The sequence below is a fragment of the Lathamus discolor genome, chromosome 1 (genome assembly GCF_037157495.1).
Source record: "Lathamus discolor isolate bLatDis1 chromosome 1, bLatDis1.hap1, whole genome shotgun sequence".
Classification (NCBI taxonomy): Eukaryota; Metazoa; Chordata; class Aves; order Psittaciformes; family Psittacidae; genus Lathamus; species Lathamus discolor.
Genome location: NC_088884.1, coordinates 54843483 through 54867370, shown reverse-complemented (window position 1 = coordinate 54867370; position 23888 = coordinate 54843483). Strand labels below are relative to the sequence as shown.

Here is a 23888-nt window from a genome sequence, read left to right as displayed (position 1 = left end):
TGCAGTGGCTGTAATCAGCTGTGATTGTCTGGCTAGGGGACAGTTTGCTCAGATAGAAAAGCATCCACTTGCTTCAATATTTCTCAAAAGCTGTGTCCAAGTTTTCCATAGTGTATTTCTTCAAAGGAGACTGAGACTCTCAGCCGTTCATCAGTTGGTTAGTCGTTTAGCCTGCTGTTATTAGTGGCTGTCCTGGGTTTACCAGGAGCCGTTTTGCTCCTTCTTAGTAACTGGTGCAAGCTCTGTGTTTTGACTTCCAGCCTGGGCAGAGAGCTGATAACACCGATTGTTTTTAATTGTTGCTAAGTAATGTTTATTCTGGCCAAGGACTCTGTGAGTCTCATGCTCTGCTGGGGACGAGGGAGGCCGGGAGGAAGCAGAGACAGGACACCTGACCCAAACTAGCCAAAGAGGTATTCCATACCATAGCACGTCATGCCCGGAGGGGGAACTGGAAGTTACCCGGAAGGGGCAGGCTCTCGCTCTTCGGGGGGGTCGAACTCGTTCGGCGGTGGTATCGTATTCTCTTGTTATTTTCTCTTATCAATATTATCATTGGTGGTAGCAGCAGTGATTTGTGTTATACCTTAGTTACTGGGCTGTTCTTATCTCAACCCGTGGGAGTTACATTCTCCTGATTTTCCTCCCCATCCCTCCGGGAGTGGGGAGGGTCGGGGGGGGTGAGTGGACAACCTGTGTGGATTGGTTTAAACTACGACAGTGGCCAATGCATTGCTGAGCAAAAGGAAAGCTAACCAAAACCTTGCTCTTACATGGTGCTGTTCTGAGAAAGGGGAGCAGCAGATGCTCCCTCTCAGCTTAATGGGAACTGAAGGCACCATCCACCAGTAAAGATTTACAGACATGACTCAGTCTCTCCCTAGAGCACTATTTTCAGTTCTTCAGGAAAATCCAAACCTGTCTGACCATAGTTAGAAGCACAATGGATTTACAGCACAGTACAGAGCATGGTGAAGTCAGACCACAGTATTCATAATAGCCCAGGATTAGCCTCTAGTCAAAATTCAGCCTATGAAGCTTGGACATCCAAGTCAGTCCCACCAAATGGTTCCCTTCCTCCATCACTGGCTGACTAAGGTGTTAGAAGCAAACGACTGCCAAAATCCAATCCATGATGCTGATATCATACTTGAAACAACTTGTAATGAGTGCAATGCCTTTAAAATAGTGCTCATTTAGAAATGTACAATCATCGTTCAGTTGAATGTTAGAAAAACAGACCCTTTAGGTATTAGGTCCCTCTTGAGAAACATGAAGCTTTGGTTCCATTTGCATCTTACTCATAAGCAGAACCACTCTGCAGAGCAATAAAACCCTCTCCATGTGCTATTGACAGGTCTTTAAAAATCACTGGCAGGGCTACTTATTTTTTTATATTAAATGTGTGTAACTTTGTAATGTCCAAACTGAACCAAACAAGTTGAAGGTCTCTTCCAACTTAAATATTCTATGATTCTAATGTTTTATGACTTATACTGACTCTACTGCAGAGGATGACTTTGTGTCCCAGTAAAAAAAAATAAAAACAAAAAAAAAAGGAATACCTTTTTCACAACAATTCAGAACACAGGACGGATGTGGCAGACGTAGATGCAGAAGCAGCCACAGCATTTCTGAGTGGGGATTCCTGTCAAGATTATTTTTTATTCAAAAATCAGAAATAAGCAAAGAAGGCTCTCTAAGAACAAAGAGGATACAAGCAGTGCCTCCTCTAGCCCACGGGTAAAACATGTCCCATTTGGGCTGAGATGAAATTCACAGAAAGAAGGTTCAAACACAGTGACATTGTGCTCATACACAATGATAGAAGCAAGCACAGGAAGGATTTATTATTTATCACATCTGTGGATAGCTTTTTTCAATCCTGTGCTGGTTGGCAATTTCCAGCTCTTGCGGAGCATTCTATTTGTAATGTTTTCAGCTCCATTCAACACCTTCCCTTTCTAGATTATTCTTCCATTTTGTTCTCCTTATCCCTTTCTCTTAATTTTGTTTTTCACCCTCTCAACAGCAGTACACTTGTTTATCATAACACTCACTTGAGTTTTCCTGCCAGTGTACTCTATTCACTCCATTCATGCTATTCATATTAGCCAGTTTGGGGGACTAGCCTTCTTTGGTGTCCTCTGGAGGGGCAGGAGGAATAAAGGCACCCCAAAAGCACAATTCAGACCTACATGAGAACAGAATTGCCTCTACAAATGCCCGTCTCTCCCACCACTGACAGAAGAGGGGTCTTAAAGATATCAGACTCCCCAAGGTAGTATTAGGGAGCAACAGGAGCAAGGGTACTCTGTGCAGGAAACCAAGCAAGAAACCAGTGGTGACCACAACATGGGCAGATGCAGTGTCTTCATGATCAGGGCACAGTCCCACAGGGCCTGAGCAGAATGGGCAGAGAAGAGGGTTGACAGCAACAGTTCCCTTGATGGTGCTGCGACCATCAGGAAAGGAAAACAAATCCAGTCTAAAGTCAATCCTGGAGACCCACTCAGCAGGATGGGGCGGGATGCCCAGAGGTGGGTCCAGTGAGTATCAGCCTGAGTGACTTGCTGTCTTGTGTGCCACAGCAAAGCTTCATTTGTGGCTGCTACTTGCACTGCAAGCACAATACACAGCAAACAAGTGCCCAGAGCCCAGCATACTGCTCCTCTCTGATCTTCTTGTTTCGCAGAATCACAGAATCTGTTGGAAGGGGCCTCTGTAGATCATTCGGTCCGAACTCCTGCCAAGACAGGGCCACCTAGAGCAGGATACACAGGAATGCTTCTAGGAGGGTTTTGAATGTTTGGATCAGTGAGACTTGCCCTCATCGACGAGGGTGCTATTCCCATCTGTCTTGCCACAGTTCTCAGGTCCCCTTTCTTCATGGGGCATCCTGCCTTGTTGCTCTCCCTGACAAAAGGCAGGAAAAAAGCTGGTTTCTAGAAATATCAAGCAAACATAAATTCCTGAAGATTCTCTCACCCTACCCCCAAATCTGCCATCCACTTATTCACACAGACCCATGCAGAGACACACACATCATCAAGACATTTCAAGGAAGTTGCACACAGTACCGTCATAGAGGTGAGCACATTGCAAAGAGGGTATGAATCAGTGTCATGCCTTATGGGAAACTGGAACCCCTAAAGAGTAACTGAACCATTGTGTGAGAGAATTTTTCCTGCTGCCCCACAACAAGGATTACAGTCTAATGAGACAGATAACTCATTTCCTTCTGCTTCTGTTTTCAAAATTGTGTTTTGCTGAAAAAGAACTACTTAACAGAGGATGATAAGATTTATCTTTTGTTTGCAGCTTCCAGATATTTACATTACACTATCTTAAATCCCATCCAGATAGAATGGGTATAAGAAATGAAAGGAATCATATTCCAGCAAAGCCTTCATTAAATTTGGCCCATCCAGGTTTCCCTCTGAAGTGGATAACAAAAATTACAGAAGCTAAAAGTCCTTGGGTGACGCATTATAAAGATATGCAATTGGCACAGAACAGAAACCCACTGAATACACTTCCTTCAAACACACTGTGAGGAGACTGCCGAGGGAGAAAAATCAGAACATTAGTTATCCTCCCCTGCCATTTTAAATTGGCTACTTGCATCACTTTTATCGACCTTCTTTTCAGATGCCATTGGCCCCCACTGATTCAGGCAAAGTTTCATTCATCCAGGCAATGAGGGTTGACTACAAAACGAGCCACCTAAGAAGCGGATTAGTGACAGGAATTTACAGAAACTAACCACAGGAAGACACAACTGAATAATATGCGAACGAAAAATACACTGCAAAAAAAGTCAAGCGAGAGCTGCAGGACTCAGAGACTGCACACTGACTCTTGCTATACAAAACTATGCAAGTCTGACGTAGTTGCCGTTGGCCAGATAGTAGGCTTATCTCTTCTAAGATCATTAGCATTTGTATGCATGTTTGAGAAGGCAGATTCAAGAAAACCCCCATATTTAATCACTAAAATTCATGCAGTTTTCACGATGACAATGAAGAAGAACAGAAAAAAGATTCCAAATATATACGGCTTCCTACTAAAACTTGTCCTTCAAGGTCCTCCATCCTGCCAACTGCTACTTTCTTACCAATTAGTCCTAGCAATCTTCCTAAAAATAAAGAAAATAACTTCAGATCGCTGGAGTAGGTGGGTTTCGGGATTTTTCTTTTCGAGTGAAGAGCCCTTCACCAGCTTAGAAAGTAAAATCCCCAGAATGAAAAGATAATGTTCAATTTTTTTAAATTCCTAGATTTCACATCTACATCATATGGATATTAGATAATTATGACAAGGAGTATTAAGTCATCTGATCAAATTCCAGCAAATTTACCATTTGTTACCTTTGGAAAATATTCAAAATCATTACTAAGAGAGCAAACACAGAAAGCTTGGCATAAACTGATGCATTTTAACTAAAACTATGATCAATTTTTTAATATTACAATCCTTAAATTAAAAAAGTCTAAATAATTAAAAGCAAATAAAAATTAAGAAGGCAACAGATAAATATGTTCTTTTTTTCAACCCACCAAGACAATCCATGGTGTGTACCAGAATTACACACAGGGAAGATTATCCCAGATGTCTCTTGTGATCAGCAAAGTGGAAGCACCAGCAACTGCCTGTTCACATCTGGTCCTCAAATATATGTAAGCCTTATGCCACTTATTCCCAGCATTTTCCTGCTCCCTCATATTCTCCCAGCATGGTAGCCAGAAGGCGTTGTAACCAGTGGAACAGCTATCTATATTTTGTCTGTCATTTTCAGCTGCTTATTTCTCTGCCAGAAGAGGCTGCCTCCACAGCATCTTAGAAGCTTCTTCAGATCAATGTAAGGGCACATTACAACTTCACTAGAAAGCACCAATCATGTTGCAGGACTTCGTAGGAGACTACATGTCTCATTTTTTCAGTCTTCCTCCACATGCAGAGAAATTGGAAGAAGCAATTACTGTCTCAACTTAAAGGTAGGTTTTTTACTACAGAAATAAGGAACCAGCACCCAAAGGCTTCTTTTCACCCAGAATGTAGCAGCCAAGGGCAAGAACCCATGTTGCTAGTCTGTCATTGCAATATGTCCTGTGACATACTGTGAACTGGTCCCCCTTTGGTGAAATGATTCTAGAAAACTACCTTCTTTCTCAGAAGTTATTTTCCCAGGCTACATTCCTCCCCAGGCTCTGAAACTTCCAACATCTGTCTGCAAACTCAGAACAGAGTCATACAAGATTTCTTGGAAAGAGTGTCAGAGTTTGGAACTTGCTAGGGGAGGACACCAGAATACTGAAAATAAAATCCTTTGCCTTGAGAAAAGAAAAAGGAAAGAGAAATGAAGAGGAATTAAGAGGAAGAAACAGAAAGAGATTCCCTCCGACTTTACTAAACCACTTACTTTAAGGTCTCTTCTTGCCAGAGATCAGTGCTAGCCTGACAGTGAGGTATCAGAAGACAACAAGTGTAGAATCATAACTCATATCCTTCTCTCTCAATTTTTTATTTCCCTTTTGGGCTACCCAGTGATGGCCACCATCCGAAGCAGAAGTCTAGACTAGAGGAACATCACATTTGAACAAGCATGCTGATTCCTACATTCAGCTAAGTACCTTACACACAGGCAAGAAGGCAAATAGGCTTCAGGTTCATAGAGTTGACATTTTGCACTATTTTATCCTTTCCATTCATTATAACAATCGCAATGCACCATCATTAGAACCTGCAGAAGGAGATAACACATTTTCACTGATAAAGCCAGCAAAACCCCACCAGTATTACGGTGGGAAGTGAAGCTTCTTTGCCATGCTGTTCACCACAGGACAGAGTAGAGCGCTTCCTCACAAGCTCTATGTCTCTGCGATTAACTCTAAGGAAAGAGCAAGAACCATTACAAAACTCAGAACTACTGAGCAGGAATGGCAGCTGACATTCACAGGGCACTGCCACCTTCTCCAGACACTGCACTTTTCTAACCCGCACACACCTGACCTTCATGGTCCACTGAGTAAGTGTAAACTGGGGTCAAACTGATCAACAACAGTGAAGCGCCACTTCTTTTCTAGTCCTTTTAGTTGTCACTTATGTAGCAACAAGATCCCTTTATTCACATTTTATACTTACACCAGAAAATTACAGCTGATAAAACCCCATGGAAATATGCTGGGGATTTCTTCATCAGTGAAACTTTGACAATAAGCACATCTGAAACTCTTGCTGTGTTGTTGCTGGAAATGAAAGAGTGGTTCACTTAATATTTAAAAATGTTTCAAATCTGAACAGAATAACAAGGGTTTGTAGCCATGGTAACATCCACATTCATTTTTGAAGAAACTATAATATCTCTGAAGTTTTGTGACATGATGCAGCAAGCATGTCACATTGTGTAGGCTTATGTTACGTCTTGAAAGCCTGAATGACTTGATGTGACCTGGCATGATGCTATGGATATTTAAAAAGTTTCAAGAGAAATTGCAGTTCTATTGGTAGGGAAGGGGGTAGAGGGGTAGAAGAGAACAAGTTTTCATATGGGGTTAGAAAAGAACACAATTAAATTACAATCTTGAATATTTCCTTTAAAATTATGCATTTGTAGAGTAATTTCACAACATAGAAGGTAAAAGATTACAGAACATTCTAGCTGCACAGGAAAAAAGGTCTTAATTCTACATGTGGCATCTCCACTGGGACTACACAGCTATTGTAGTACTAGACAATAACTCTTCAGAAAACAAAAACCCACCGTTATAAAAATGTACTGCAAATTCAAATGTAACTACTGGAAAGTTAATATATATTGAATGTTTTCACTATTTAGGGTGTCACACTTGGAATTTTAGAGTGCTCATTTACAATGAGACCATAAAAACTTCTCACGTTGATATCTTTCTTCCTACTTTGAAGGGCTTTCAAAAAAGCTCTTGGAAAATTATCCTTTTTGCCATCAGTAGAGTTTCAGATGTTGGCTCAGACTCCTGTTGTAACTGTTGGACTAGGCACAATAGGCGAGATCAAAGGAGTGCTAGTCAAAAAATTTATATGATACCCAGGGGAAAGACCAAAGAAAATTTGATGCATTCTTATTTCATCACCATGGCTTGTATTCAGAAAGTTCCAATCCCAAGAAACTTCCTAAAGAAGGAACAGATTGTCTAGCAAGGGTTCCACAGGCCAAGTCTGCAGGGGAGGTGCAATTTATGTCCTCTTACTCAAGGGCTAGACCTGCAATCTAACGTGGATTATTAGACCTATGCATTGCAATAACAGGAAACTTCTCTGAGAGAGATGTAGCATTTCGAAATTAGCATTTGTCATTACATTAGAGTAGGCATCAGCTTTATGTATAAGACTTTTTGTTATATGAGTATGTTGTAAGTTACCCAAGAAGCAGCAAGATGTGAGAGATCATTTGTATTCAGTTCATGCTACCTGTGAAATGTGTTCTCTGTACTGCAAACAGAGCAGGCTGCCACAGTAGAAGCTGCAGAAGTTACAATAAACTTTCTTTTGTTTGTTTTGACACATCAGGTTCCTCTAGGTATTTCTCACCTGTGCCAGTCATGAGTGTTCAGTGCACCTCAGGCCATGTTTATGCTCTGATCCATCACTGGCTCATGCACCACAGGCTGGAGAACGCTGAATGAGCCAACAACAAGGTTTTTTCTTTCACAAACTTCGGTCTGATTGATTTCTCTCAGGATCTGCCAGAAAATGTTTAGATCACCCACCGGCAATAGGTTCTGCCTTAACTGTCTAAGTGTATGACCACTTCGTAAACTACAAGCAGATTTCCACTCAATAGACTTTAATAGCTAACATTTGCTTGGAGACCTTTTGTCTGCCCTCTGCACTCAGGACCTGCTTCCTTTTTCAGATAATCGTAAAGAGATGAGCAATAACTGAGACAGAATATGTCCTTTTAAATTTCTCGTCTTCATCTTGTGGAACTGCTTTGAGCATACCGCATGCTCATAGACACTGACAAACAGACCTGAAAACATGATTTCCTCTTCAAAAGCAGAACAGTCTAGTCCCACTTAGAAACTTCCCACAAACTATTATGCCTTGAAATCCACCCAGTGCTCCATCTCATGTGGAACTGTGCCACGCAAGCTTTTCTCCCACCATTAAGAACCAATCGATGCTCAAATGTAACTTTGTATAATGCCACCATGGAGATTAAAAGCATTTTGGTTCAGAAGGAAGTGTTAGGTTCACCTGCAATCCTAACAGAAGCCTCAGAAAGTCCCCTGGAAAATGCCAGCATCAATCTTGGACGTCAGTGATAGTTTATGTAGCCATTGATAAGTCCCAACAAGAAAAAAAATCAAAGAGCCTTCAATTGCTCTACAGGGGTTGCACTGAGAACACCACCAGATGAAAAGACCGGTGTCTGCTTAACATGAAGGCTCACACTGAATATAGAGCATTTGAGGCTTTGCTTGGCATTGCTTGAGGAAGTACCTGTTAAACAAATGTGTGCCTTCATAAATTCATATTACTGTTTTCCGGCTTCTTGTGATTTATACAGATAAATCCTCACCCACTGTGAACTGAATTGACTCGCTCAACATACTGCAGCATTGTTATAGTATTTTAAAGCCAGTATAAGCTAGTTCTATTGTATTTTGTTTGTTCTGATTTGCAACAAATAAAACCGTAAGTTTTATGATATTCCCTTTCAGATGTTAGTTTTCTTTGGAATCTAAATTTAAACTACATTAGTCTCTGGTCCCACCAAGGACAAATATTTCCAGACTGCTGCCAGCCATGCCTTTTAGCCTGCTGTCTCCCCTTTATAATTATTGATGTTGGCATCATACCAAGAACCATTTTCTCAGTGTATCAATAGAGTTGTATTTAATTTGACATTTTACTTTCTGAATACAGAACTGGTCTCAGTCATGGCATCAGTTTCAGTGGGTATTTTCAAGCAATAGAATCAATTACTTATGAGCATTTTGTTTCCTTGATCTCACTGAGAAAATCATTCAATAATTCTCCACTAAGTGATTTCCAGAAAGCAGGTTATTTGCAACACACCACATCATACCTTTCAGCAGGCATGACAGGTCTGAGAATGGCCACTGAGCCCCATAGTTTTTTCAAAGTGAAAACCTGAATCAGAACCAAACCTGAATCAGGCCAAACCTGAATCAGAACCAGACATCAGATGCATGCTTTAAAAGGAAACACTGTGGTCTCAGCCTGGATCCTATTAGAAGTTTTTGTCATCAAGTTCCTCAAGCAGAAATAAAAGACAATCCTTTTCATAGGCCTATTCTAATCAAGTTCCCAGATTATGATTAGTTCACTCTGCTGTGTTAACCTGCAAGACTTTTGGGCAACAGCTGTATAAATGATGTACTAAAATTAGACACATCGATATTATACTGAGTTAAATGTGCAATTCGCATATCCACATTGTATCTCTTCTCACCAGTCTGTTATCCATGATGGGATAATGTCACGTGCATGAAGTAAATCTCCTGGCATACGCTTATCAGTGGGCTCATGAAAAAGCTCACTGTATGGTGGAGTTCTGTCTACTATACCCCCCCAACTTCAAACACTGGCATTTTTGTCTTGTACTCCTGCTGTCTTCTCTGGCACAGTGATGTGGTCCATGCTCTTGAAGCGGAAGGCTGAACTGGGATGCTGTGAATTACCGAACACTTCAGGAAATTAAATTACGAGTCTTGTTTTTTATCCGAACACACACTTTAAAGTGAGAAGAGGATGTGGTAAATGTCTCTGGTTTTGTCTGATGTCTGCTTATGCAGTCATTCTACCATAGCCACGTTCAGCACATGAATTATTCACCAGATATGATAAGAAGACTGGAGCTCAATAAAAATCTGTCAGGATTCCAGGTCCCATTCAGATGCTAACATTAGCTTTCATCTTTCAGATAATACATATTCAAATTCATTTGCTAACCTATTATTTGACAAAGGAACTACAGGTCACATTAAAGTTAATTTATGAAATCACTTAATTGAAACCTCACACTAGCCTTTGGTTTTCACCTCTCCAAAACATCAGCAGGCTATATCACGTATCATTGCAAATGCTTTTCATTGGAATCAGAAACAAAGGTGACTACAGTGCAGCATAGCAGCTGGTTTTAAGAAAAACATGTCTCAGTCAACTTAATTTCAAAAGCCCTTGAAATCTAGCTTTGCCACCACAACACTAATTCACTAGTCATGATGTGTGCATTTGCATGTTATAACCTTGCTTTGAAGGTCAAGATGGCAATGCCTCATCATACAACATATTGAAGAAACACGATCAGCTTTTGATGCAGCATCACAACACCACTGTACTAAACAATTCCTACTGCCACTTGTCTGTATTAAAATCAAAAGGATGGAAATGTGGAAAGCATTTTTCTGTTTACACTTTAAAATCATGTCCCTAACTTCCATGAAGTTAACATGGTCATGTTCAGAGAAGATGTAAGGAAACAGAAATAAACTCCTGTGACTATAAAAGCCTGCACACCCCCATTAAATGCAGTGAAAAACCTGTATGCCAAAATGTGGCAGAAAGTTTGTGCTCATTTTCCACATAGTAGTTTTCTGTCCAGTGAATACACAAGAATGTAATGTAAGCTTTCAAGTATTTGTAACTTTCATTTCTGTTTCTAAATTTGCTGAGGGAAATTTGTTGCTTTCCCCTCTTTTAAGTTTTTTACCCCCAGCTTTGTCAAGCTCTTAGAAATGTTCTTCCCAAAGTAGGAACAATTAACTCAAGAAAGTTCCAGATGCCTATGGGCTTTCTTTCATCTTCTTTTAATGAGTGATGGACAGTTAGTACTCATAGAAGAGGCTAAGATAATTTCTTCAGTGTTGAATATGGCATGTTAGCAAAATAACTGCACACTCCTCTTGCTAGATATCTCACACCGTAAGTTACTTTGCTGCAGTCATGCTCCATCTGACAGATCACTTGCTGTCCTGTTTAAGTTTGCATACCTGCATCAGTGGAAGATCTAAGCCTCTTTGCAGCAAGAGACTTATTACAACAAGACCTATGGTGTGTGGAACTCCAACCCCAAAATAAATTTTACCTTATGATAACATATCTGATAATGACCAAACCCCCAACATGCAGGAACTTCCAGAAGCAGAAAGGTTACAAATAACCTGCCACACATTTGAAACAGCTTTGTGCAAGTTTTGGCCTCCAAGCTGTCATTGTCCCATGCACTACCATAGCACAATAACATGAAACTCTACCAACGCTACCTTATGCTGTCTGACTGTAAAGAATTCTGAGGACAAATACATGACTGACACAGGCCCAGCTACCCTCTCAGATCCATTGCCATATGTTCAGTGTTTTCTGCCTACACTTAAGACTAATTTTGAACAGAGAAATTAAAAAAAAAAAAAAAAAATCAGTCAGAAGAATTCCTCCTTTGGTGCTTTCTTAGCAAGCATAGATTCCTTGCTGTTCACAAAGCAAATACAACCCTAGGGTTCTCTAACTTCTGGCCAGTTTTCTAGTTTTCAATGCAAAATTTAGGATACTTGGAGTGGATGTCAGAGAGTATCTTAAGGACAGGTCTTTAAAGAAGCCACATGTCAAAATGCTGAAACAAACCAACAACAACTGGACAACCAACCAACAAAAAAAAACCCACCACAAGATCTGTGAAAAACTCAGGAAGCAGATGAAAGCCTCAATCAGAAAAGTCCCCCCTGTAGTAGTACCACTGGAAGTGTGATATTGTTTCTATAAGATTAGATTGAACATTATATGATAAAAACATACATTAGACCCAAGTTAGCTAAGAGTTACCTGATTTCTTCAGATACACAGTTTATCAATTTAATTCTGAAAGACTTTCATCTGAAGTGCACAAAAGCAGTGGAATAAGAATAAATCCCAGATGAGAATCGGCCTTTCCACACCATATAGTGAAGAATACTTGGCACTGAACCACAGTAGAATTTGCACATAATCTGGCAGCAGAGAAAACATTGCTTTGTCACAATATAGCTCATACGAAACTGGGAACAGCACAAGAGGAGATGGATACAAAAAGGTTGAATAATAGAGAACTGCTAAAACAAGCTGTTAATTTTCTGGAAAAGTAATAGGCAACCTGCCTGCAAGTTACTGATCCATAAAAAGACAAATAATTTTTAGTGAGCTACTTGAAGTGATTTTTGTTGAATCGTCTCTCCCAGGAGAACTCATACCCCCTACCCCTCCCAGCTCCACTTCCCAAACCTTCATTTTCTGGAACATACAGGAAGATTAATGCATAAAGGAGAGACCATCTGTTTCTTTTCATCACTAAACTAAAGATGGTTTCCTCTGCACAGAAGATTGCCGCCTTTGAGATCTTCAGACTGCAAGTATTTATTATTCAAATGCAAGCAGGCAAGAATCTAACAGGGTATTGTTTCCTTTCAAAATGAGTGAGTGAAGTTGCACTGTCAATCAGGTATGTTGCTTTATTCCTCTAGCACACGGGACAGCATGCAGGGATAGGAGAGCTGTTAGGTAATCATCACGTGATTTCAATTTCACATCTTTTTTTGCTTTAGCAGGCAACCTCTCCCACACGGTCAGTAACATTCTTATACATTTCAAACAGGATTTTTCTTTTTGTTTTCCGCCTGGAATACAGGGTAACCTTAGGTATGGAGGCACTTTTTTAAAGACACACAAGCAGGCATCACTGAAAAAATCCTACTGGAAGCAAATGTACCTCTGGTACACATAGCTAATACTGTTTTTGTTTGCTGTAGATGACAAGCTCTTCCCCCTTCTGAGGGCTGGCATTGTTAGGGTAATTAAATAACACAGTACAAACTCAAGAGCAAGCCTGAGTCTTGATGTTCCAACTCTCACTCTACTGTTAACATCAACTAGAAGAAATTATGGTGTTTGACCTCTGCCTCCTTAGATTATTCTATTCATATGATCAATGTATTCCCTGAAGACAGGGATATGTCCTTCTCATATGCTTAATTGAGATATGCTCAATTAAGCATATGAGATATGCTCATATGAGATATGTCCTTCTCATAGCTTAATTTCTGCAGCTGAGGAGTTAAAGGTGACCAGTGCCTGAAAATTTATGATTCAACCCACATATCCAAGATCCAATAAAATGTATCGTGTCACTATCAAACATTCACTGCTTCAGTCCAGATATTACTTTTGCCATTCTTCCTTATAGCTAGGAAAAACAGATAAGTCAAACAAAAAGCCAAAGCTATAAGGGTTTGGATAAATTCATGACACCTGATTTGTAACCTGAATAAATCTTTCACAAAATCACAGAGTGAGAAAGGACTTCTGGAACTCTATAGTCTAGCCTTCTGCTCAAAGCAGGGCTGACTTGAAAGCTACATCAGGTTGTTCAGGGCTTTCTCCAGTTGAACTTAGAAAAGTTACACGATTTCTTTGTACAATCTCTTCCAGTGTTTGTTGAGTTTCACTATAAGTCTTTTCTCATACCTAGTTGCAGTTTGCTTCACTGTGAACTGCCTGCTGCCCCTTAGCCTATCATTGTTCATCTCCAAGAAAGAAAAATGTGACCCACTGTTTTCTGTAACCATCCAATAAGTAAAAGGAAATAAGCAGTAATATCAGACTTAGCTTTTTCTTCTTCCAGATGAACAAATCCAGCACCTTCATCCTTTCCTCCTACATCATAAATCATCTTGGTGTTCCTCTGCTGGTCTTGCTTCCATTCACAAATGTCTTCCAGCATTCATTCCACTTCCAAAATGCCCTCCAACAATGTTATCCTTCTCTTTGCCTGACATGAAAACTCTCCTGACACTTCTCTCCAAACTAGGAAAACCCAGCTCTTTCATTCTTGCCCATAAGACATGTTTTCTGAACTCCATTCCTGTTGCCCATGTGGGACCTTCCTCCAATCTCTGCTCAGTTTCCTTAACCTGGAGACAGAGTGCACCAGCCAAGATCATGTTTATGCTCAGTACAAAGAAAGAATTATTTCAAGGATATTTCATCCAACATAGTTATTTATACATCCCAGGATAACTTTAGATTTTTCCACCTTATCATGATTTTGCAAATACATGGACCACAGTGTAACCCTTTAGCCCTTTTCTACAGTCATTTAGATAAAATCCAGGAACCATGTAAGTTTAAGACCACACATATTTCCTTGCTAATTTACATACTAATTTTTTGGTCTGTTTTTCCAACGTGGCTCCCCAAACTGCTTGCACCTCTTCTGCTGTCTCTGCTTCTCTTGCTTAAGCTGACTCATGACTTTCACCTTAGCTTACTCAGCTGCACCTCTCAGGGACTGAGTAGTTTTCCCAAAAAAGAAGTGCTTGTACATGAATCTACAATTCTCCTTTTACTCAAAGTTCATTCTTCAGGACTGCAGCAAAGAAATACTTTCTGTCATTACAGAACTGGGAACAGGATTTGAAAATAAATGAAAATAAGGATTACATTTCCACTGCACTTTTTACCTCAAAACTTTATACATAACATTTGTTTGTTCTGCAATGTCATATAGACCAAAATATGCACTAGAGCTGGTGATCTTTAACCATGTTCTTACTGACATCATGTGACCAATATATTTTACATATGCTTTACTGCATATGTAAAAATCTTTTGAGACCCCACTTGGAGCACTGTGTGCAGTTGTGGTGTCCTGAACATAACAAGGATATGGAGCAGTAGGAGCAACATGATTTGGACAGAGCTATGCATCAGAATGGGTATCTGTGTGAAACAAGTTTGCTAGCATCCTAGAACCACCAAAACTGCTCTACACATTGAAACATCTCATATCTGAAAATTAATACCTTTAACCTATACCTGCTATAATCTTGGCACCTGCTTCAAAATCCACCAAAGCCAGTGGAGGAAGAGGGAATGACATAAGCCTATATAGGCCAAAAAAGGTCCACCTACAATTATCTGATTCCAGGCTTAATCCTCAGAGGAGAAATTGGAGGAAAATAAGCAGAGCCATTTTGCATTCCAGTTATCACTACTGGTCACCTATTTTACAAAATATATTTGACAACTATTAAAATAACAAAAAACCCACCCCAAGATAGCCTATCAGAAAGACCAGTTGCATACTCAGTCTGATTGGAGATTCATTTCTTTATATTCAGCTTGCCAGTCTGAGAACAATGAGAAACCTCTGTAATTACAAATTCGCGATGTATCTTATACCTATTTCACTAGGGAATGAAAATGCTTCAGAGCAGTCATTCCAGATTTCCTATAATGATATTATCTGACTATGTGACCTCTTCATAATAATTTATTTTTTATATCCTGTACCCAGGCAGATTTCCCCTCAGTGGCATTCACTGACTATATGGCCTGTTTCACAGAGCAGATGACAATGCCTCACATACTATTCTTTTTGTTTGCCTTTCTCATTGTATCCCCAAAACTTCTACCCTTACCTATCTGTTTCATATACCCATTAAAAATTCTGTATTCCCTCCCATCACTTTGAGGTTAAGCACATTAAGGTCTTGACTATCTGTCTTCCAGTACTGTATAATACTTTCCCTCTACAGCCCATGCTTGTCCTTGTGGAGGGAATTTCATGTGACAGAAGAAATCAAATGAAAGAGCAGGCATGTGGCCTTTGCCAAGAGTAATTTCTGCAGAGACCTTTTTGGAGGGCCTGCCATCCCACAGAACTTAAATTGGGACCTTTCAGCAGCTCATGATTTTACTTGAAAGAGAAAATAACAGAACAAAGCTGTTGAGAGAAGTTTCCCAAGTGAAACTTAAGACTCAGACGGCAAGGAAAGAAGGTTCTTTTTAAAAATGTAAACTGCTATAAACTATAGCACTATAAACTGCTGCTCTGGAATTGAGATAAATTTAGTATTGATTCATCACTAAGAAGTAACTTCTCATGGTATGTGAGCTATCTGCAAGCTTTTGAAGCTGTCTTCACTGGATGCTATAGAGGAGTAAACAGAATGGCATGTATCTCACTGTATACGTGCTTTTGCATGGGAAAATCCAATTTAATCCCTGGAATTTCAGCTCTCCCCATTCTGTTCTTAGCTAGGCAGCTGTTTTTAGAAAAATCTTTTATCTTCAAGCAACACAAGGAGCAAACAGCATTGACTGCAAATGGTCAGAAGCAAACTTTCTACTGCAAACATGATATGCTTTGAGCTGTTTCATGAATCTGACTTTTGGTTAATAGTATTCTGCGAGCAAAGGACAGTGGATAGGAAAGGAATCAGAAATTAAAGAGCTGATTAGGGATCTAAAAAAGTTCTCTTTTTGTCACAGTCTTCTTAAAGTAATTTCATGGTTTTCAAGTTTAAAGAACAACATACACGACAAAACACATCTACTTTGCCAGAACAGATCAATGAGTCAACAACTTTACATTTGTACTATTTGTTTTCCATCTTTCAGTACTCTGCTGGCTGTCAAACTAATGCACATTTCATGGTGTATGAAGCAAATCACTGGAGAGAAAGGGGAAAGAGCCACAGAGGTCACTGATCCTGCAGCTAATGTAAGGGCAGATTTTGGTTTTGTCAGGTCAAGTTTTCTTCATGTTGTGAGGAGTTCAATCTTTTTGGCCTAGAATCTTCTCCCAGTCACCTGATGTGAACTCATCCAAAGACCAGCACTTAAACTTCTCTCTGTATGACAAAGAAGAGAGAAGATTTTCCCACTGGTCCTTTGTGCATTTATTTGCACTTACATAGATTGAATACAACTTCGTAGTCTTTCACACCCGTTTAGTATTTGCATACCATCGGATAAGCGTCAGAGCGGAAACCAATCTAACTATAATCCCATGTGAAAAATAATTGTTGTTGGGCCACCTTAACCACCAAACACTATTAGGGAACCACAATAATTCACTCTTAATTTCACAGCAATAGCTATTAAGATTATTTTCTTAAACATTTAAGTGTGAAATACAATGATTAAATAAAGAGCAATCCACAGAGACAGAGAAACGTAATGGGATGCAATAATACAACAACATATGCAATCAATGATTAAATATAAATATAAAAGATCATTCTTTTCCATACATTTTAGGAAGAAAGGATAAATAACTACAATCAAAGGTGGGGGGGGCGGGGAGAAGTATATTTTGCAGGACATTAAAAAGGGTTAGGGCAGAAAACCTTACCAAATTTACCAAAGCTGAAAGGTAAGGTCTTGGACATGTTCTTTCCTTAAACTACATAAGGAAATTAAATGCAACCACACCATTTTATCTTAATCTTCATATAGTGAAGGCATTTCTGTCATTCTTCTGACTTTTTAGAGCTCAGAATAACATGAGGTTCAAATTGGATCAATGCTACTAAAACGAAATGATATTATTTCCCTGAGTCATGTTCTGTTGTATCTGAAATATCAAAATAAAATTTCAAGTACTGATATAAACCTTATCCCCATTAAGCTTTCTGGCAACAGAAAGAGACACAAGGGCTGTAATACTAGGATGAAGCACACCAGAGCTGTTACCTCAGTAAGGACAGTGTTTTTAAAATCCTGTTCATTATTCTTTACTGTAAGTCTCATCTGTTTCATACTTTTCCTCTTTATATTATAGTATTGACAAACACGCTTTGAGATACGGGATGTTTATTCACTCTAATTTAGGGTCGCTGAGGAATTTTACCACTGGAAGAGAATGTCATTCCCAGAATGGAAATCAGATATATGAAGCTACTCTTATCACAGGTTATTCTTCATTTTACCGTATCAGTCTTCCAGCACAGAGTTAGATCAGTATGTTCAGTGCAGGACCTGTTTTTCTATGGTTTCCAATGAATTGCTGGAGGTGCTTTGAGACTACAAGGACACAGGAAAGCCTGCAAACAGGCTGACAGGAATCCTGGATTTGAGCCACAGAAAGCTGACCACACACATCAGACAAAATCATCTTCCACAGTAGAACAGATGCAGAGCTTATCTAATCCCAGGTTCTGTCTTGATCATCACTTTAATTTCCTCACTCTTTAATTTCCCGGCAAATGGGAGATGTCTCATGCAATTTCGAGCAGAAAAGGAGCTAGTGGAAAAAATTAGAACAATATTCTGCTGGATAACATGGTTTGGATGAATGGAGACATTTTATCCAACATAACAGTAAAGTTTTGTTTTATCTTCTTAGCTGATTTCTATGACACTTAATGCAAATAAGACTATTTAAGTGTAACCACAATTTCATACATATTCTGTTCATGGCACTCTGTCTCATTTCAGTTATGAAAAATGCTCATTTACAGAACATCTTAGTTTGAGCTTTCAAAATCTGTAGTGGCTTTCATTAAGTATTTTTACTTCTGTTCTATGTTTAGGACAAAATATAAGGGGGAAAAAATCAAAATATGAAAAGTAAGAATTTCCCAACTGATATAAAAAGTGGCTGACTATAAACAACTATTAAGCTTAAATCCACATAATGAGAAATCCAGAAGTCTTTCTGAAATAATTTGTGTTTTAAATCACACACACTGTGGTGTGCTTCACAATTAGAAGTTTCTGTTGGAATGGAGATAAATTTTAGTCGGAAATGGCTGAACACTATTTCTAGACTCTTTTAAAAGTGGCTACCTTGATAATGTGGTCCTTGAGTAAAGCTGTTTTTTGCAGTTTCCTTCAGGAAATGTCATGAAAACTGCTCTCAATACCATACAGTAGATACAGTAGATTTATGGAAATTTTATGTACAATCTATGTCTTTTTCACTTGAGATACTATCAGCAGAATCTCATTCCAAGATACTAATATGACATGTCCTCAGGCATTTTCCTGAAAGGAAAAGATTGATGAAATCAATGCACCTTGTAAAAGATAACATTGTGCCAGCACCAGCCTTTTAATTCACTGAGATCAGTTTATTAGCTCTTTCTCCTAACACGTTCTGTTGCGGTAAATCCCATCATTTTCACTTCACCTCATACCTACTTACATGTTGGGAGATTCAAGCTGGTCATCCAGAAGTGTTTCACTAACACATAGCACAGCCCTGGAGCAGATGACCCAGCAAGGTGATTCTAAGAAACGCTCCTAGAGGTTTTTAAGGCTTGGGTGGAGGCAGCTGCAGCTCATCTAATCTAGCATTGACAGGCATCCTGCTTTGAAGTTGAACTCCAGACTTCCAGAAGACCTTTACAACCAACAAGTCTGTGATTCTATAATACATACACTTAATAAGAACCAGTTTACACCTTTGATATCAATACAGGAAAAGGTAAGGCTGACTCAACAGTCTGCTTGCTAGCTTTCAAGGCACTCACAGGCCCACATTATTTGTTTATTAACAAGCTGAGAGCAGGGATCTCCTTTGTGAGATCATTTGGTTTGTAACATCGTTTGGGAACTGCAGTATTAAACAATGTGTGCTTATTTTAACAAATCACATGTTGGGTACTTGACTGCTTTTTATGGGAGACACCCATGACGTAGTGCAGTTCATTGCACTGAGTTTTTGGGACTTCAATCACTTTTTTTTTTTTACTTTTTTTTTCCTAAGTTATTCCCTATTACTTGTTCTTCACTGTGAAACTTTCCATAAGCCCTCTTACTTCAAGCCTTTCATACCTTCTTTATAAGGGTGTTATCAGTCTTTAGAGTAACCTACCCTTTTTGAAATTTGGTACTTTTATTTACTAAAATGGATTGTGACACCTTTGGTGCTCACTTCTACACAGAGAAAGCGAAGTGTTATATAGACTGAAAATAGCTTCAATTTAATCAAAGTACCTTCTTCAGAATAGACCTGCCAGGTCTCTGTGTCCAAGGGGGAAGAACAAGAAAATATTCTTACCTCATTTTCACCTGATTCATCTGCTTATCAGCAACACCAACTTCTTGGCCTTCAGTCTTGGCAAAAGAAACTGTTATTATGCCATATCACATCCACACTCTTTCATGTGTTTCTGATTGTAGGTCTTAAGAGGATGACTTTCGAAAGATTCTCCCTTGTGCCTACCCTGAATGCTAAGAGAACGATAATAAAAATGATAAATTTCTAAAATAGACAATGATAAATTTACAAGACCCTTTTAGGCCTGATCTTCATTGTTTTTTTTTTTTTGGAGAGTGAGTCAGGAGGTAATTGCTTGTATTTTATTCTTGGAATATCCTTATATCACTAATAAAATCGCAAGGAGGAATTTCTATTCTTATTTGTACCAGTGCAAATCCAGAGAATGGCAATGCTCACCATGGAGTTCTTCAGGACCTACACCACTGTAATAGGGTAAGCGCTCATCTCAGTGCAAGGCAAGGTATTTTGTTTTACCAGCAATTCATGTAGACAGAGTCAGGGAAGTCAGAGTTTTAGCTGTCACATTCACTTAGTTGCACTAACATGGATAGCTAGTCTTAAAAACTAGTATTAACTGTTGCCTGTCCTTTTCTTCTTCTCATCAGCTCTTGCTCATATTCCCCACAGAAAACCTGCTAGGAGATCAACAGTGAGTGATAAAAGCTGCCTCTATATATCTGTTGCAAATTGCATCCTGGTGCATTAAAAAATCATTTAAATTATTTTGCTATTAGTTTTCTCTTCCAGGATGCCAAACCTTGCCCAACAAACCCCTATTTAAGTGAAGAAAAGTTCGGTCAGCTACGAGCTGTTGGACTCATTATGTTTATTTGTGTTTTGAAGATTTTCAGTATGGGCTTTATTTGTGGAGATTTCCAAAGGAGGCTGACCTGGGAGTGACAGTTTGGCAAAGCAGGATGGAAAAAGCTAAGGAGAAAAATATGTCCCTCAACAGTTAAAGATCTTTATTCTTTCCTTTATGTGTGCATAACAAATACATGCAGGGAACAGACTGCTTTTTAGTCACACTGATGAAACAACAAGAGCATGGAAAAATCTAGTAAAGCTGAAGCAACCCAGAAAGAAGTTCCCCTGCATGGGGTGCTGAGCCTGGGAATTCTCCATATGGAGAATGCATGTCCAGGCAGTGCCAGCAGGGCACAGGAATGTACAATGTAGGATGGAGAATGTCATTGAGAGGGCTCCAGTGGGAGGGTTTTCTTTACTAAACTCTCACTGCTGAACAAAGGCAATTCTTTCTGTAACCAGATAGGAAAGGTTTGCTCCCATATGCTATTTGCCTTTTAGCCTGAGCTGTGAAGAGATGATAGAAATGATAGAAAGAGTAGAAAGAAGCTTGCAGGATATCAGGGTGACAAATTTTAGCAATATAATCAGGTTTTTGTGTAAGAATTCTTCACTGACAGATGGGATTTCCTTCTCCTCCACCCCCCAGGTTTTGTTTGTGACTCTGATGAGTTGTTTATAGAGATGTCTCAGCTCCAAACTCTTGCATATGATTATAAAGCTTGAGGGAGCTTCTATTTGTAACTCAATAACCATGATATGTCCCTGCCCACCTAAGTCGCACGGGTGTTCTTCTGTTACTCATACACAGTCAAATTCTAAAACCTTAAAGCTCTTTTAAAATGGCTACAATACCCCTCCTACTGCACAATTACCTGATGATCCATGTTAACACGCCGTTATAACCTCCAGCTCCACAAAAAGATCACAGAAATATGTGAAGAAAACCAGCTTTCTAAGTACTTTGGTGAATCCACAAGAAAGTAAATAAGAGAAAACTGTCAATTTGGCCATCTTTCCATCTTTTTATACTTTAGGAGCATGCTTTTCTCAAAATGGTGTTTTGTATTTCTTTCTGTGCATGTTCTTGTTTAAATTAATCCCATTTATTGGCTATCCTTCCCAGAGGTCTGTAACCTCTATGCAGGTGAGGAATGATAGCTGTGATCCATTTATAAAATAGATCTTAGCTACATATAAATAGCACTGAAGCTGTTGCCACCGCTTCAGTTCCCAAAGGCTGCTCAAGCTCATTCCTCCCTCCTTGACACTTCTTCAGCAGCCTTGCAGGAGCTTCAGAGTCACAGTTTAGACTGGAGATTTGCCTGTGGCACAAAATTAAGGGCTCTGCTGTGCTTCCTAAGCAAGAAGGGAAGCAGGCACCCATGCTTCATTAACTAGTGTAGCACACATCTGTTTTGAACTTCCGCATAAGCATGCATCTCACTGATGGGCAGGAATGGGGCAGACCCCAGAGTTACCAGGGGAAAAATTAATTCCTGCCTTTTACCACCTTTTCTTCTCAAAAGCTACTCTAAGTTTCACTCACTATGGATAGAAACTAAGGGCTAGTACTCAGCATGGTTCAGTACGACACTTAGTCCCTCCTTCCCCTGGATGACAGGGGAATAAGGGGACATTCTCACTTGAGGACACCTCTGAAGCAGCACTGATCCTTCCATGCTGCCAAGGCAGACCAGAGTTTGCCAGTCGCAGGCAAGAAAGCTTCCACCTGCCACCATCTCCTCACAACCCATTAACTCAGCCTGACTCAAAACACCAGGTTAAGCTATAGGCTGAAAGACAGTTTTAAACCCGGAAGTACATGGGCAGAGGGCTTCTCTGCCTTGACTTTATGGGTGAGACAGGTTCAGGCCATGGGCAGAAAACTACTCCAACCTGAAAGTGAAGTAGGATGCTCACTGCAGAACTGGACCTGTTAATCTCTGCAGCTAGGAAGATAACCCTGACTCTACTAGCACCAAATAAATGTTTTCTTTCTTTGCCTTCTGCAAATAATATCGGTGGGGCACCTCTCTGGAGTCAGAAAAGATGGATGCTGCAGCTGGTGCTGCTGCTACCTATGAGGGAGGAAGGGAGAGGGAGCAGTGAGTGGAGAGACTGGCACAAGCAGAGCAGTTTTTGCTGCAAGTGAAGGTTCTCCAGCTGGGGCTGTGTAGGAGGGAGCAGAGATTCTGCCAGAAAGCAGAAAGGTGGAGGGTTTGTCGTGACTTTGGTTTTGTTTTTTTAAACACAAGCTAATTTTATTCTCCTGTGGCCCCTTCCTCATGTAGAGCTCTCCAAGATAGGAGTTCACGGCACTTCAGATCACACCAAAGACGTGTTACCAGACTGGCAGACAGGGGCTTTGTCAACAAGCTCAAGTATTTTAAATCAGTGACAAACAGCCTACCCCAAAGTATCCCCTCCCTATCATCAACAAAACATGTTTGGTCATTATAAGATTTCTTGTTCTAAGGCGACTCCTAATGTCTGTATCTTTGTGGACTACAGAGCTAGAATGTGTATGTGGGTACATGCAGCAGAGACAGCAAAATAACAGCTGAGATCCTTTTAAAAGTTGTGCAAATCCAACACGGTTTCAGGGGGGTGGGGGGAAAGAATAATTTAAAATCCCCAATCAAACTCCTTATGCTTCTTTCCCACCCCCAGTTTGTCTACACTCAATGAACAGGGATGACAGCAGCTCTGTCAAGAGCGCTGCATCGGTATTTTCCACCCGCATATGCTGTACCCAAGCAAAAATGCCTCAAGGCCTGCCCCAGCTGTACATCCCCCACAGTGCAGATAACGTGCTGAGAGGCACTGTTTTGGCCTAGTAATCTTGTTTACATATTTTCCTGCTGTGTTTTATTTTCTGCATGCCTGTGCTGTAATCTTATTTACCAGCTTTTCAGCCCCAAAGGTAAAAAATAAAAGGAGATACCAAGAACAAAAAAGAAAATGCAGGATGCTCACAGAAATGCCCTTGTTTATCTCACATAGGCAGTAATACGCTCTTTCACCGCCGCCCTTGCTGCCATATGGCAACTTGCACCTCTGTATGGAGTGTTCCCCAACTTCTGCCTATTTTTCTGACTGGGCAGCACAAACTAAAGGGATTTGTGGAGTGACAGTTAATTCAGATAATTGTGTTTTCCTACTGCCTGTGTAACGGAAATGCCAGAGCTCCGGGGGCAGAGGATTCCACGTGTGCTTGCATGCCTTATGTAGTGCACTGTATGCCTGC

General features: G+C 40.0%; 2 long non-coding RNA genes across 3 annotated transcripts; one reads left to right on the top strand and one right to left on the bottom strand.

Annotated features, from left to right (window-relative positions):
• The first annotated feature begins 462 nt into the window (after positions 1 to 462).
• LOC136007145 (uncharacterized) lies at positions 463 to 8725 on the top strand. 2 transcript variants are annotated; one of them, XR_010609503.1, is made up of 4 exons: positions 463 to 514; positions 4564 to 4679; positions 4799 to 5629; positions 7549 to 8725. It is a non-coding gene; the product is annotated as an uncharacterized LOC136007145 (long non-coding RNA). The 2 variants fall into 2 exon arrangements; XR_010609502.1 differs by lacking the exon at positions 463 to 514 and having other exon boundaries at positions 4358 to 4679.
• A 9028-nt stretch (positions 8726 to 17753) lies between these two features.
• Positions 17754 to 19036, bottom strand: LOC136007146 (uncharacterized). The gene is made up of 3 exons (XR_010609504.1): positions 18971 to 19036; positions 18613 to 18810; positions 17754 to 18067 (listed from the first exon to the last, which is right to left on the bottom strand). It is a non-coding gene; the product is annotated as an uncharacterized LOC136007146 (long non-coding RNA).
• Between the last annotated feature and the right edge of the window lie 4852 nt (positions 19037 to 23888).